This window comes from Ambystoma mexicanum, chromosome 7q (genome assembly GCF_040938575.1).
Source record: "Ambystoma mexicanum isolate Mex_15411 chromosome 7q, UKY_AmexF1_1, whole genome shotgun sequence".
Classification (NCBI taxonomy): Eukaryota; Metazoa; Chordata; class Amphibia; order Caudata; family Ambystomatidae; genus Ambystoma; species Ambystoma mexicanum.
This window is the reverse complement of record NC_090941.1, coordinates 627,930,805-627,942,915: the sequence shown is the minus strand read 5'-3', so window position 1 is coordinate 627,942,915 and position 12,111 is coordinate 627,930,805. Positions and strand designations below refer to the sequence as shown.

General features: G+C 47.0%; 1 protein-coding gene across 4 annotated transcripts in view; it reads right to left on the bottom strand.

The window, feature by feature from the left end:
- The window catches only part of LOC138528557 (uncharacterized), a 788,016-nt gene that overhangs the window by 177,932 nt on the left and 597,973 nt on the right, over positions 1–12,111 (bottom strand). Inside the window, exon 7 of one of the 4 annotated variants that reach the window (XR_011284169.1) lies at positions 9,848–10,143. The exons of 2 other annotated variants lie outside the window; for them this stretch is intronic. The gene's annotated coding sequence lies outside the window, so the exon portion shown is untranslated. The remainder of the gene's footprint in view (positions 1–9,847; positions 10,144–12,111) is intronic. One more of the 4 variants, XR_011284170.1, reaches the window with a different exon arrangement.

The following is a 12,111-nucleotide window of genomic DNA, read 5'->3' as shown; positions in this document are numbered from 1 at the left end:
GATCTCTTGTTTGGCGAGTTGAGGCCTCGTGCATTGAGGCAGCCGATACTAGTTTCACCTACGCAAGGCATTGTTTAGCTGTTTGGATAGCTCTTTGCAGACCCTTTCCCAGAGACATAACTTTTGAGGGGTCCCCTGTCCAGACCCCCCCCCCACATCACTCCTGTTTCGCATGCACACTCTGAACCTTGTTAGAAAAATGCAACTAATGAACTCTGCAATCTGGCATTCGACCCCGTTCAGATTAGGCATCATACACGGGATCAAATCACCAACGGTCCCCGCCGAGCCCGGAGCAGCCCCAAAACAAACACTTTTTCCTGAGCCCATTTCAACACGATAGATCTTATACCTCCACCCACTCCCATCCCACGCCTACTCATGTCCCGCATATTCTCTTGAGTTTACGTCCAGCCCCAGCAGGGGCTGCTTGCAGAGTTCACCTTCCGGTCCCCCTTCCTTCTTGGGGGTGAGGAGGGACGGGGTGTTATGTTTTTTGAATTTCCACAACCTGGGGATCCTTTGTCTCTCCGTTGGCCACTGCTACATGCCCCACTCGGCGTTTCGATGGGTCCCCACAGGGGTGGCCAGGAGCCCCCCATCAGTTACGCAGTCCGACAAACTCAAGAGAATATGCGGGACATGAGTATGCGAGGAATGGGAGTGGGTGGAGGTTTAAGATAAATCGTGTTGAAATGGGTTCAGGAAAAATCACCATTTGAATGTCGTCTTCCGTTACCAACTTATATGACTGGCCTTCATGCTCAAAGGATATGGAGAAGGGAAAGTCCCAGTGGTACCCCCCACTCTTTTCGGTGACCGATTTCGTCAGGGGAGCGCATTGCTTTCTTCTGGCTAGCGTGAAGTGTTAGGGAGAATTCTCTGTAAGGCTAATTTCCCAAACCTAGTGAGTCCCCCAGCAGCTTTGCTGGATTTTTTGGGGTTTATTTTTCTCTCTCCTGCTAAGAGTGAGATTCTTTTGCTCCCACTCTTAGACATGATTTGAGGTGTTCCTTTAACTTTCCATGTGTTTTATGGGCTATGGGGTCTTTTACTCCATAGGGTCTCATGTGTTTTTTTGATGTGGGTTACACAGCACCCTCCGTGCTGTAACCCAGGGGTGTCGTAGCGACCCCCCAACATAGACTCAATACCCTGGGACTGACTACTGTCTCCCAGGGCATGTAAAGTCACCATTGGCTTTGCTTGTCCCAAATTATGAACAGAAACCAGTACAAACCATCATATTGTGGACGTACTGGACGGGGCAATTCGATTGCCCCGGGGTCTGTTGTTCGAGGGGGCACGTCTCCGCCCCCCCTGATCGAGTTTTGGCTGGTGGCAGTGGATACTACTTTTTATATTCAACCGCAAATATATCTCTATGGGATTTTCCCATTGTTCGAGGCTACCAACTTTAATTATTTAATTCTTATAGCCTCGAACATACCGCTGGTTTATTTATTTAATATTAATTCACCGGTTGGTATTTTTTGCCAGAACTCGATTCTAAAATGGCGTTTGTGTTCTCTTCTGTGACTCCAACCCAAGTCGAGCCCTGTGTCCCACTTTTTGGTGGGCTTCTCCACAGAAGCCTCCAAAAGTGGTGCCACTCTGTCTGGGTGCCACAGGGGGTGCGGGAGGGGGTTTAGGCACCCTGGACTGAGTTACCTTGGTAACTCAAGTCGCACTCTTGTGTGATTGGCCCAAGTGGTGAGCCGGCCGGCTCACCACTTAGCATGTTTGATAAACAGCTAGGCTGAGTGAATGGGGGTGTGCTGCATAAAAGCAGGGCTTTGGGGACTGGAACTTCAGAAGTCGCCACAGGACCTAAGAATCCGAGGAGGGAGAAGCTGAGCCGACCTGCAATGACGACACCACCGGTGGAGCCCTGCTGAACCGTCTCACCACTTTTCCCGACGACAGATGAGATCTCCAGTCCTGAGAATCTTCTTCCTTTGACTGGTGGGGATAACCAGTTTTGCCTTCTTTTCACCTTCTTGGTGCATCTCGTGGCTGCCTTGCCTGTGCCAAGCACCCCGGCAACCGGAATACCACAGTTTACCACTACCGCGAAGAGAAGGGTAGTACCTTTTAACCGAAGAACTCCGCGGCTGGTTTCTTACCTGGCAGTGCAACGACCTTCATCTTTCCTCCACGGCGAGACCTTCTCTTCCTTTGGACGAAACACCGACTTGCACACGCTGCCAGGAACAACTGCCCCCGCTGGAGTTTCCTTCACACTTAAGGTACTGTGTCCCGCCTGGCTTTCCTTGCGACAGATCGTTCGGGGTGACAGTAAAGCCTCGACTTTCTAACCTGGGCTAGCCTGGGACAACCTAGCTAACTTTTCCTGACTTTAATTTCATCCTTTTTGTGCCAACTATTTACAAGACTCTTTGGGCATAACCCCACTGTGTGAACCTGGACCCCTTCTGCTTGCTCTCTCCAAGAGTGGGCCTTGCAATTGACTTCCTGGCTCTCCAGTAGAACTCTGCCTATCCTGCCTTACTGTGGTTCTTTTAAAAGTAATTGAAACTTGTGTGCTTCCTTAACTCTGCCTTTTTCCCTCCATTTCTTTATAACTTATTAGAGTGCCATCTTATGTCAAGCGCTCACCTCTGTCTGAAAATAAGTGGTGTTTCTCACTAAGACTTGTCTAATAAGTGAATAGGGTTGTATATATATATGATAGTGACTGTGTGCTGAATTTACTTACCTCGTTTTGCTAGTGTAATTTACAAGTGTGTCTTGAAATAAATAATTATATACTTTTACACCAAAGCTCTGGTCAGTGTTTGCCTGTGCTACTGTGTCTCTGTACCTATTGTGTATACTCTACATACTGCCTAACTCTTCTTGAGGGAAGTCTGACTGCTCAGCCACAGCTACCAAGTGAATCTTTGTGGTACAGACTGCTACCAAGTGGGTTTACTGCCAAACACCTGTAGTCTTAAATCTTTTGCAGTGGTCCCTAAGGGAACTGCAGAGGTTTCTGCCTAACATGAAAGCCGATAAATCTTGATAGTTTGTTATCTTGGCAGGGCCATAGGTCACTTGGCCCACCTCCCTGGGAAATAGTGGAACCTTGCCAGGATAGTTCTGTGGCCACCCACTCCTCCACCAGCCTGGTGGGTCTGGTCAATCGTGGGTTCATCAATTGAATCTGAACCAAACAGGAGCCTGAGCACCTCCATGATCGACCTTTTGATGTCTCCCTCGGTCTCTCCTTCTCTTTCCGGGAACCCAAAGCAGCAGAGGTTGTTTCTCCTGTCCCGGTTCTCGAAATCGTCCATTTTTAGTTTGGCTTCCGATTCTCTTCTTTCTAGTTCCGATAGCCTTCTGTCCATTTGTATTTCCAGTGTGTATAGGGACGTTTATTACTCTCCAGGCCTCGGAGCCTCTCATCAATGGCATCCATTATCTGGTTCATCTTGTCTAATCGGATGCCCAGTGCAGAGCGCATTTCCCTGATTTCCTCCATGAGCGCCGCAATATCTTTTTTGGGGGATACTGTGTCTTCCTCCATTTCCCCTGTTAGTTTGGATGAAGGCAAGGAATCGCTGGGGCTGGTATTAAAGTTTCTCAAGTGCAGACTTCCAGCTCATTTACCACCAGGCTCTCGTAGTCCCCATTTTCTCTTTTTGTATAAACTCTGGCGACAGCACTCCTGGACACAAAACATATCAACTTCAAATATAGGCGAGACCCGAGATGAAAATAGGTTTACATAACCCCTTGAATTCCATGATTGGGAATTGTATGGCTTGGCCTCTAACTTGGGGCTCTGGTTGGATTTCTAGCAATGACACCCATTCAAACAAGCCGCTACTCACTTCTAGTCCATGCCATCCTGTGATCTGAATTTCCCATTAAATGGCTTGTAACTTGGCTGCTAGCAGGGTCATCCCTTGAGCAGTTTATAGATAAAATGGGAGGACATTGCAACAGCGTTGTTGGCTGATCAGAGCCATTACTGAGAAACCTTTCTTCAGGAATCGACAAGGTAGTCGTTCGTTGATTATCGGGGTAATTGGCAATTGAGAAACCCCATGATCGTAATTGGGTTGCAGATGGACAAGACCTCATCCAGGACCAAACAGGAGGCAAAATGAAGGATGACCTGGTCCAGAGTCAGATTGTTCCAGAACTCCCCCTGCCTGATGTCTGTTGAGACAAGGTGCGATAACAGGGGTACTTAAGGTTAGCAGCTTCAATACTGCTGACCTGTTTAGTATCAGTTGAATACAGTCTTTCAGGTACCAGGAAAGTAGTAATTGCATGTTTGGGGATTGCGCCTTAGGATGGATCGGAGCCACTGCAAGGTCCCTGTTCAGACGACGTGCACAGCGAACCTCCATAGTTGAGAACTGGGACGAACTGATCCTCAGCCTGACCCTTGTTTAACAATTGTTTAACAATTGTGCACAGCGCTCCTCCATGGTAGTGAGCTGGGGCAAATTCCTAAAACCCAGAGGCTGGTTGTTGAGCACCCGGTCACCATACTTCACACACTGTCAGAGGGGCTAAGGCAAGCCTCAACCACTTTCTGGCAGCTGACCCTCTAGCGGAGGGCAAGGAGGGCTGGGGCTACACTGCATCCGGTCTGCCCCACACTGGCCGACTGAGCCAGGAGCACCACCACCCTCGTGTTGGATGTTTATGCCCTCAGACTGGTCAGTGTCGCCCCAGGCTTCACTCAGGGGCATGGTCGAGGTAGCAAAAGTGATGAAAACGTCACTTTTGTAACAGACAGAGGCCTGACCATAGGTAGTTGTTGAGGCTTTGATTGGAGGGTCCTCGCGCAGTGAGGCTCAAAAGGAAGGCACGGAAATGTTAAGTTGCGCAAAAAGTTTCTCAAGCCCCTGCCCGAGGTCTGGTGGAGGCCTTTCCTATTTTTAGGTTTCTTGGTGGGTGCAGTCTGTACAGCATCCTCCACTCTCTGTTCAGTTGAATTGACTCAGAGTGGCTTATTCACCTGCTTGACTCTTATACCACAATTCCCAAATATCCGGAAGGGCTCTCCGGTTTGAATTGATACATTGGTCACTGCCGCGGTGGTGCAGTTCACTTCTAATCTCCCTTCAACAGGAGTTCCTCGCCGTTTGCAAGACAGCGGGGTCAAAAAGAACCAACGACTCCACCATAATCCCCTCAGATCTTCAAAGAAGCTGGATGCGGCTTCTGCAAGAGGCAACAGGCGACAGGCCTCTGCTTTTTCATTTTCAGTAGTGTTGTGGGGTTAAGGTCAGTGTAGAGGGGCCTGATAGTCCCATTGTTGGAATGGATAGAGAACGATTCACAAAAGCAAACAGCTAACTCCACTGAGGGCCCTTTAAAAAGGATTCCACAAATGACAGTTTGACGTTTAATTCAGATAGCAGGTGAGCAGTAGCTCATACGGACACCGAAACTAGCTCCTGCTGATCGTAAAGCGCCTTGAGGTCCTTCTGCAAAGCCAGAGGGGAATCACAAAGGGTCACTGGCTTGTCAAAAGGACGAGGCTCCTTCGCTCCCTGGCAGGTTATTAATGAAGAGGTTGTAAGTGAGATCAGTCGCCAGGATGGCCAAAGGCGCTGGGGCTAAATGGCAAGCCTCTAGAGTGGCCATAGGCTGATTCACTGAGGCTGGAGATGTAAACAATAGCCTTGAATTATAGAAACCCGCTTCATCTAGACTTGTTTGGTTAGCAGCAGCATTAGATTTAAAAGAGAGAATGGGGGACCAAGGACCCTCTTCATTAAAGATGTAGTCAAGTTCCAGGTGAGTAATTTCTTTTAAGATTTCCTTATTCTTAGTTAGGAGGGCTAAGAAAGAATCATTCGCCATTGGATTCCCCTAGACAGCTGCACTAGAAGTTATATTAGGGTCCTTTATTGGGTGATCTGCTGAAGAGGAAATGCCCCCATTAGTGTCATTATGAAAGTCAAAAGGTTGACATTGGGACTGTGAAAAATCTGGGCCTCTGAATTCACCAGTGGGATCCTTGGAGGGGCTAACTTTGGGGGGCCCATAGTCGTGATGTTGATCTTAGGTGTGGACATTCGAGGGGAAGCATGGGAGCAAACATGTCTTCGTATGGGAGAGGAAAGAAGAGGAGCCGAGTTCTATAACAATTTCTGCAGCTGCTGGGGGAGTGGTTGGGGTTCAGGGGGGTTGATGGGCAAGATTCCCACAGCCCCTGCCAAGACTTCTCCTTGGGCTGCAGATGGATATCGGAAGTGTCAGTAAAAGGTGTTGGTTCCACCTCCAGCGACTCACTGGAGGGGGTCACTACTGGCTCAGGTGCCAGGAGTAGCGCCGGTATTGGGGTGCCTTGATCACCGATCAGAGTAATAGTTGACGGCAGGAAGGAGGCAAGTGCTTATTCAGCAAGGAGCATGCAGGGGCCGGCAGGGCTGGACGATGCATGGGCAACAGTTTCAGAGGAAGCCATAACGAGGGCCGGCAAAGTAGAAAGTCACAGCCAGGGGTGATGTCAGGCGCACTGTTAGACGGCAAGGGTACATGGATTACGGTGGGACCAGCCACACTAGGCACCAGAATACTGACAGAGCTCTAGAAGTCCGGCTCCAGATGCTACTCCAGCCACCAACTACCACTAACTGCAGGACTCTGCAGGGACTATGTGGCGCTCCGTGGTAGAAAGTGTTTTAAACATGCTCTGCTTCCTTGGTGTTGGAAGCAAAAACAGACTGCGTTCCTCCTCACATATGCATCCACTAACTGCAGGACTCATTTAACCAGCTCAAATTCTGGATATTGGAGAAAACTATAATTGTTATGATGGATTTCAGAAATCAGCCCTGGTGGGAGAGGTTTGGGAGGACACCCTATTTACAGTAAACAGGGAAGCCACTGAGAGATTAGTCCAAAACCCAATCAAGGTAAGGTAGCTGAGCATCTCAGAAAAGGTGTGAGCATAGTCTAGGACTACAATGAGTGCACACAGAGCAACGCTTAATGATTCTTAATAATAATCTTAATACTTTTAAAAAGTAAGTACAATAAAAAATACAGTCATTTATTAGGCTTTCAGTTACACCCTAAGCACAACAAGGACACAATATGGTAAGTATTGTCAAACAAAACCAATACACATTCACCATTAGGAGACTATAATTACATATGAATTAATTACCAATGCAATAGAAGAGCGTAGTCAGATGCAAGGAAATAGACAAAGGACAACTTCTGCGTGAGAGACAGCCACAGGAAACCTCAGGGACACAAAGACGACAAGATTCCAACGAAGGTCACCACAGTCAAGCATCGACAGGCAATCGTACAGTAGGGAACACAGAAGCAGCCCTAGCACAGCTTCCCTTGGAGTGAGACGGCTGAAAATGCTGGGGCGGGTATCTTGTGGCACAAGCTAGAGATCTGCAAAGTTCCATGGCTCTGCTCTGAACGGCGACTGCTGCACCGAGGTAGCCCAGGAAACAGTTTGGCAGTCCACTGGTTGGTCCGTGGCCATTTCCAAAGGCTCAACAGGCACGGTCCTCAAGCAGGGGTTGAGACGGGTTATTCCCACCAGTCCAGTGGTCGAAGCACAAACAAGGGTCTTCTGAGATCAGGCAGAGGAGCAGGGCTTCACTGGGCCAATCACTGGAGTCGATGCTCGTCAACTGCCGGGAGTTCGGGGGGGGGGGGGAACAACGACAAAGCTTGTATTGGCTACCAGAGGTGTGGGAGGTTTCCAGCATGGAAAAGGTGGTGGTGGTGGTGGTGGTGGTGGTGGTGCTAAAGGGAACAAGTAGAGAGGTTGACAAAATCTATGGAAGATCTGCCCTGAGAAATGTAATTAAATTGTACTGCTCAACTAAATATGTTAAGCATCCTGACAGACTAGGATAACCCTGGTCTGTTCACATAGACAGTACAAAAAGGATTTGGCAAAAGTAGGACAATGTTGATACACTGAAAAAACTGCTACATAATGGTACAAAAGGAACGTAAATGTCACACAAAACCATAACATAAAAAACAGAAAGACCAAGCTGTAAGATGTAATATCGACATAGAAGGGAAAACAGGGTTTGAAAAAAAGGCGAGAAGACGTGTTACAGTATATATAATGACAAGAACAATCTATGCATAAAAGTCTACTTAGTTGTATGTTGAAAGCGAAGCATGGCTGAACAAACAAAAAATGCAATGTTTTCCTGCACACCCTTGATGCCAGGATAAGAGCTGTGGGGGTGGTGGAGGGATTTCTCACAGACTCTTGTGCAGATATACCTATTACCAGGAGGGTAATAAACGCTGGAGATGTGCAACTTTGGAACCTAGAACTTCCTTACCCAGAATCTTCACCTCTACTTTAGCATGCCTGGGATCCTAGTTGAGCTTTGCAACGGTCGTGCCTTTTTCGGGTAATTGAGTATTCAAGACACGGCACAGATGAGGCACAACCACTGCTCGCTTTCTCTTGTGTGGTTTACTGATTTTGACTCTTCAGCGTCTTGTTATGTTTGCCGCTATCTTGCCTGTTTACAGGCGGTTCGCCATCTGCCTGCAACTTGGTGCTTCTGCGCTTGTTGAGCAGGATTCAATCGGAAACCCGGCATTCCTGCACCTATTCGCAAAACCGCTTGGACATTCAACAGCGATCTGGTGCCCAGCCACCCGTTTCCGGTTTTGGCACTACTGTTTCAATAAGGCATGGAATCTGCTCTCTGAACACTGCATCGTCTCCACTACAAGCACTGCAAATCCTGATTGAGAGTCCAAGGAAGAGAGCTAAGTAAAACTGCTAGTGTGAATGATATTGTATCGGTCTGTAAACGTGGACGACATATTTGGACAGTTCTTTCCTTCTAGATCCAAAGCCTTCCTGAAAGTCACTATATTATATAAATATGTAAACAAATTCATGCCTGTGGCTTAACAGGCTTGGCAAGGTTCCTCAAGAAGCATCCACATATCCAAGGACCTGTCTGCTTGTTTCGTCTTGCCTCCATTATGAGGAACTGCTTGTGCTACTTGTTGGCTTGATATAAAAAATAACTGCTGTCATGCTGGCTTAATGTCCTTGCATATACCTTGTTGTCTTGATGCCGTTGCTTTTATGTTTTGTGGACATAGTCACTGTACAGACACAACAGGGAAAAACAGCTAAAATATATTTTCCATGCAGAGCATTACTAGGTTATCCTAGAAATCCCCAGACCTATCCTACAACGCCCTTCCCAGACACCTCTTCCTAACCCCTTCCCACCCATTGGCTGCTTCTGGTGTCCTGTTGGATATAGAAAGCCACCCGTGCCAGCCAAGGTGGGAGGGTCATGTCATTTCGGCTTCTGGTGTTATGTAGAAGGTGTGGAATCACACTTTCTCTCCTGCACCTTCCTGTGATATGGAAAAAAGATGCATTTTGAAAATGTGTTGTCTCTGAAATGGCCAACCTGATTTTTAAAAAAATGTTTTTTTAGAACCACTTTACCAGGACATCCAAGTACATGTCAAGAAACAAATAAAAAGTATATGTGGTGCAATTTGCCAGGACAGCATTTTACTTGGGCCTATGGAAACTCCCATGCAAAAAGTCCTTAAACATCACATCATCATGTTCATGAAATTCTCCAAATATGACATGACATTTCTTAAATGGCCACATTTGCCTTGTGCCAAATTCGATGAACCTCTATGGATGGGTTCAAAAGGTAGAGAGGAAAAGATTTTATTTGAAAGAATTTTCCATTTTCCAATATAAGGCGTCTTGTAACCCTAAATATGATGTTGCAGCCATAAAAGCTTTGCTGGGACACTCTTTCATTGCAGCTTTAATCAAACAGCAACAAAAAAGCAAATTGAAAAACAAAGGATAAATTCATTATATGTGTACCTTTAAGATGTAGTATTCCTCTGGTCAGTGAGGAGAAGGAAGAGGGCAGCTACTGAGAAACGTTCCTTCTTGTCTAGACGGCTGAGGGTTTCCTCACAAAGCCCTGCATTAGCGATCTGCTGGTCAGGGATCTCTGCAACGAATTGCTGCTTTTCATCCAGACTGCTAAGGGCTTCTCCCGTGGCCTTGTGTTTGCAGCTGCTCTAATCTTTGGATGCAAGAGGAATGGGGCCTCAACGTTGAGATGTTACTCCTCTGGGCAGATGAGGGTATTCCACATATTCCCAAGTCTGCAGCTCAAATAAGACAAAGCAGGCCCGGGACCAATCAGAACAGCCCGGTAAATACGTTTCTAGACAGAAGTTTGGAGAAACTAGTCGAGGCTTTGCAAAGCATTTATTTTACAAACCTAATTCATAGTATAAATGAAACTCATACAAAAGTAGCCAAACTATGAACCTGAATTAGAGTTATACTTCAATCTGGAACACAACCAGTTAAAAGAGATGATTCTGATCACTACATAGAACATTCACATACTAGTCAATGAAATCCATTTTATGGCGTCACCAGGATATTCAACTCACTAAACTGCACAGCACTCAGATAATTGAGATAATCTATGTTAAAATACACCAAACTGCTACGATGAACCAGGAATGAGACTCGGACACAGACGACTGATGGTGATTGGTGAAAACGTTTATTAAACAATAAAGGAGTTGGAAAATGACTCACTATCCCTGAACTAGAAGTTATTTCCCTATTTCAAACAAACAACTTAGGGTCTGTCAGATGTCCAAAGCAAAATGTCCTCTGTCCGAAATCCTATCCTAGCCCTCTCCTTCTAAAAACAAACTCTATGGTGTTATGGGTATGTTTTTGGCCTTGAAAGTGCACAAATGTTAAAGTTCACCAACAGGTATAACTCAAACAAACATTCCAAGTAGATAATGTTCAAAGTTCCAGGGAATGACTCCCTTCCCCAGGTCTAATTACAGCAAAACAAAAGTTCAAAAGAATAAGCAAGCTCTTAGTAGCCCAGGAGGATAACTCCTTCCACTTGGTGTCACAATTCACTCCAGGGGAAAGGACTCCCTTCTCCAGGCTTTTTATGGCCTTCAGTATTTTTCAAATACTAAGGGCATGGGTCTTCTTTGGGATTCTCCTTCCAAAACAACAACTTGGGTGTGGGTCTCACACTCGATAAACACCTGGTATACTCCCCTACCAGGTCTGTTTGTACAGTTCCTTATGGGTGCGAATCCCAGACTCTCAGTTCGCCTGGCATAATCTCCTGCCAGGACTTTGGGTTTCACTCTCTCTTCCTCAGCCAATAGAAGGGGCTATGGGTCTTCCCGAGCTACTTCATGGCAAAGTACTGTGACTATGAAGACGACACTGATTGCAATCATGATTACTCTCTTCCTCACTCTCAGCAATCAATGCACTCTTTCAGGGTCTCTCTGCCTCAGTTTTGGCATCCCCTTCTTCCCTCTGGGGTTACCAACAACATATGCATGCTTTCACTCCATTAGTACTTGTTCGGGTACTCCCCTTGGTATCTGCTGTACTAGAGCGCAATCCCCAGTCAGCAGCACAGAGTGTTCTTGCTCCTTGCGTCGGAACAAAGCTCGACCCGGCTTCCAGTTCACTCTGCGACTTCCTTCTTCCTCGCCTGGCGATTCCACGGGCACAGCTTCCGTACGCAGCCGGTTTGAAGCTCGCCTTTTCACTGCTCTTCTCACCGTCGATGCTGTGTGACTATGGATCTCCGAACCCTCTGCTTTGTGGCCTGCCCGATCGTCCAGGCGTGCTCGAGTCGGCTCACTCGACTGCCTACGGGGTCCCCTCTCGGATAGGAACACTGTCTGCTCTGTGCTGCCACCTGCGTTTCCCGTAGCCTTCCAGTCGACTCTTGGAAAAGAAAGCTTCCTCTATCTTTCCACAGTGATTGATTCAAACTCCTGCCTCCAGGCTGGGAAATGTCTTGGACCAATCACATTCTTCACAACACTAGACTGCACATTAGGGTTCACGCTCTCTCTCATGGCAGTCCTCTAACACGTCTCAGTACATGCTGTTTTATTAAGTGTAAAATGTGCATACGTTTGATGAACAGCTTTTGCAGGATATTGTAGGGAGTTTCACAATATGCCATCAAGGCATAGGAAAGGGAGGGGGTATCCTTAAAAGGAAAGTGGGTATACCATCTCTCATCTGATGATGCCTGTCCACCCCCCTGAGGGTCGCCTTCCCTCATG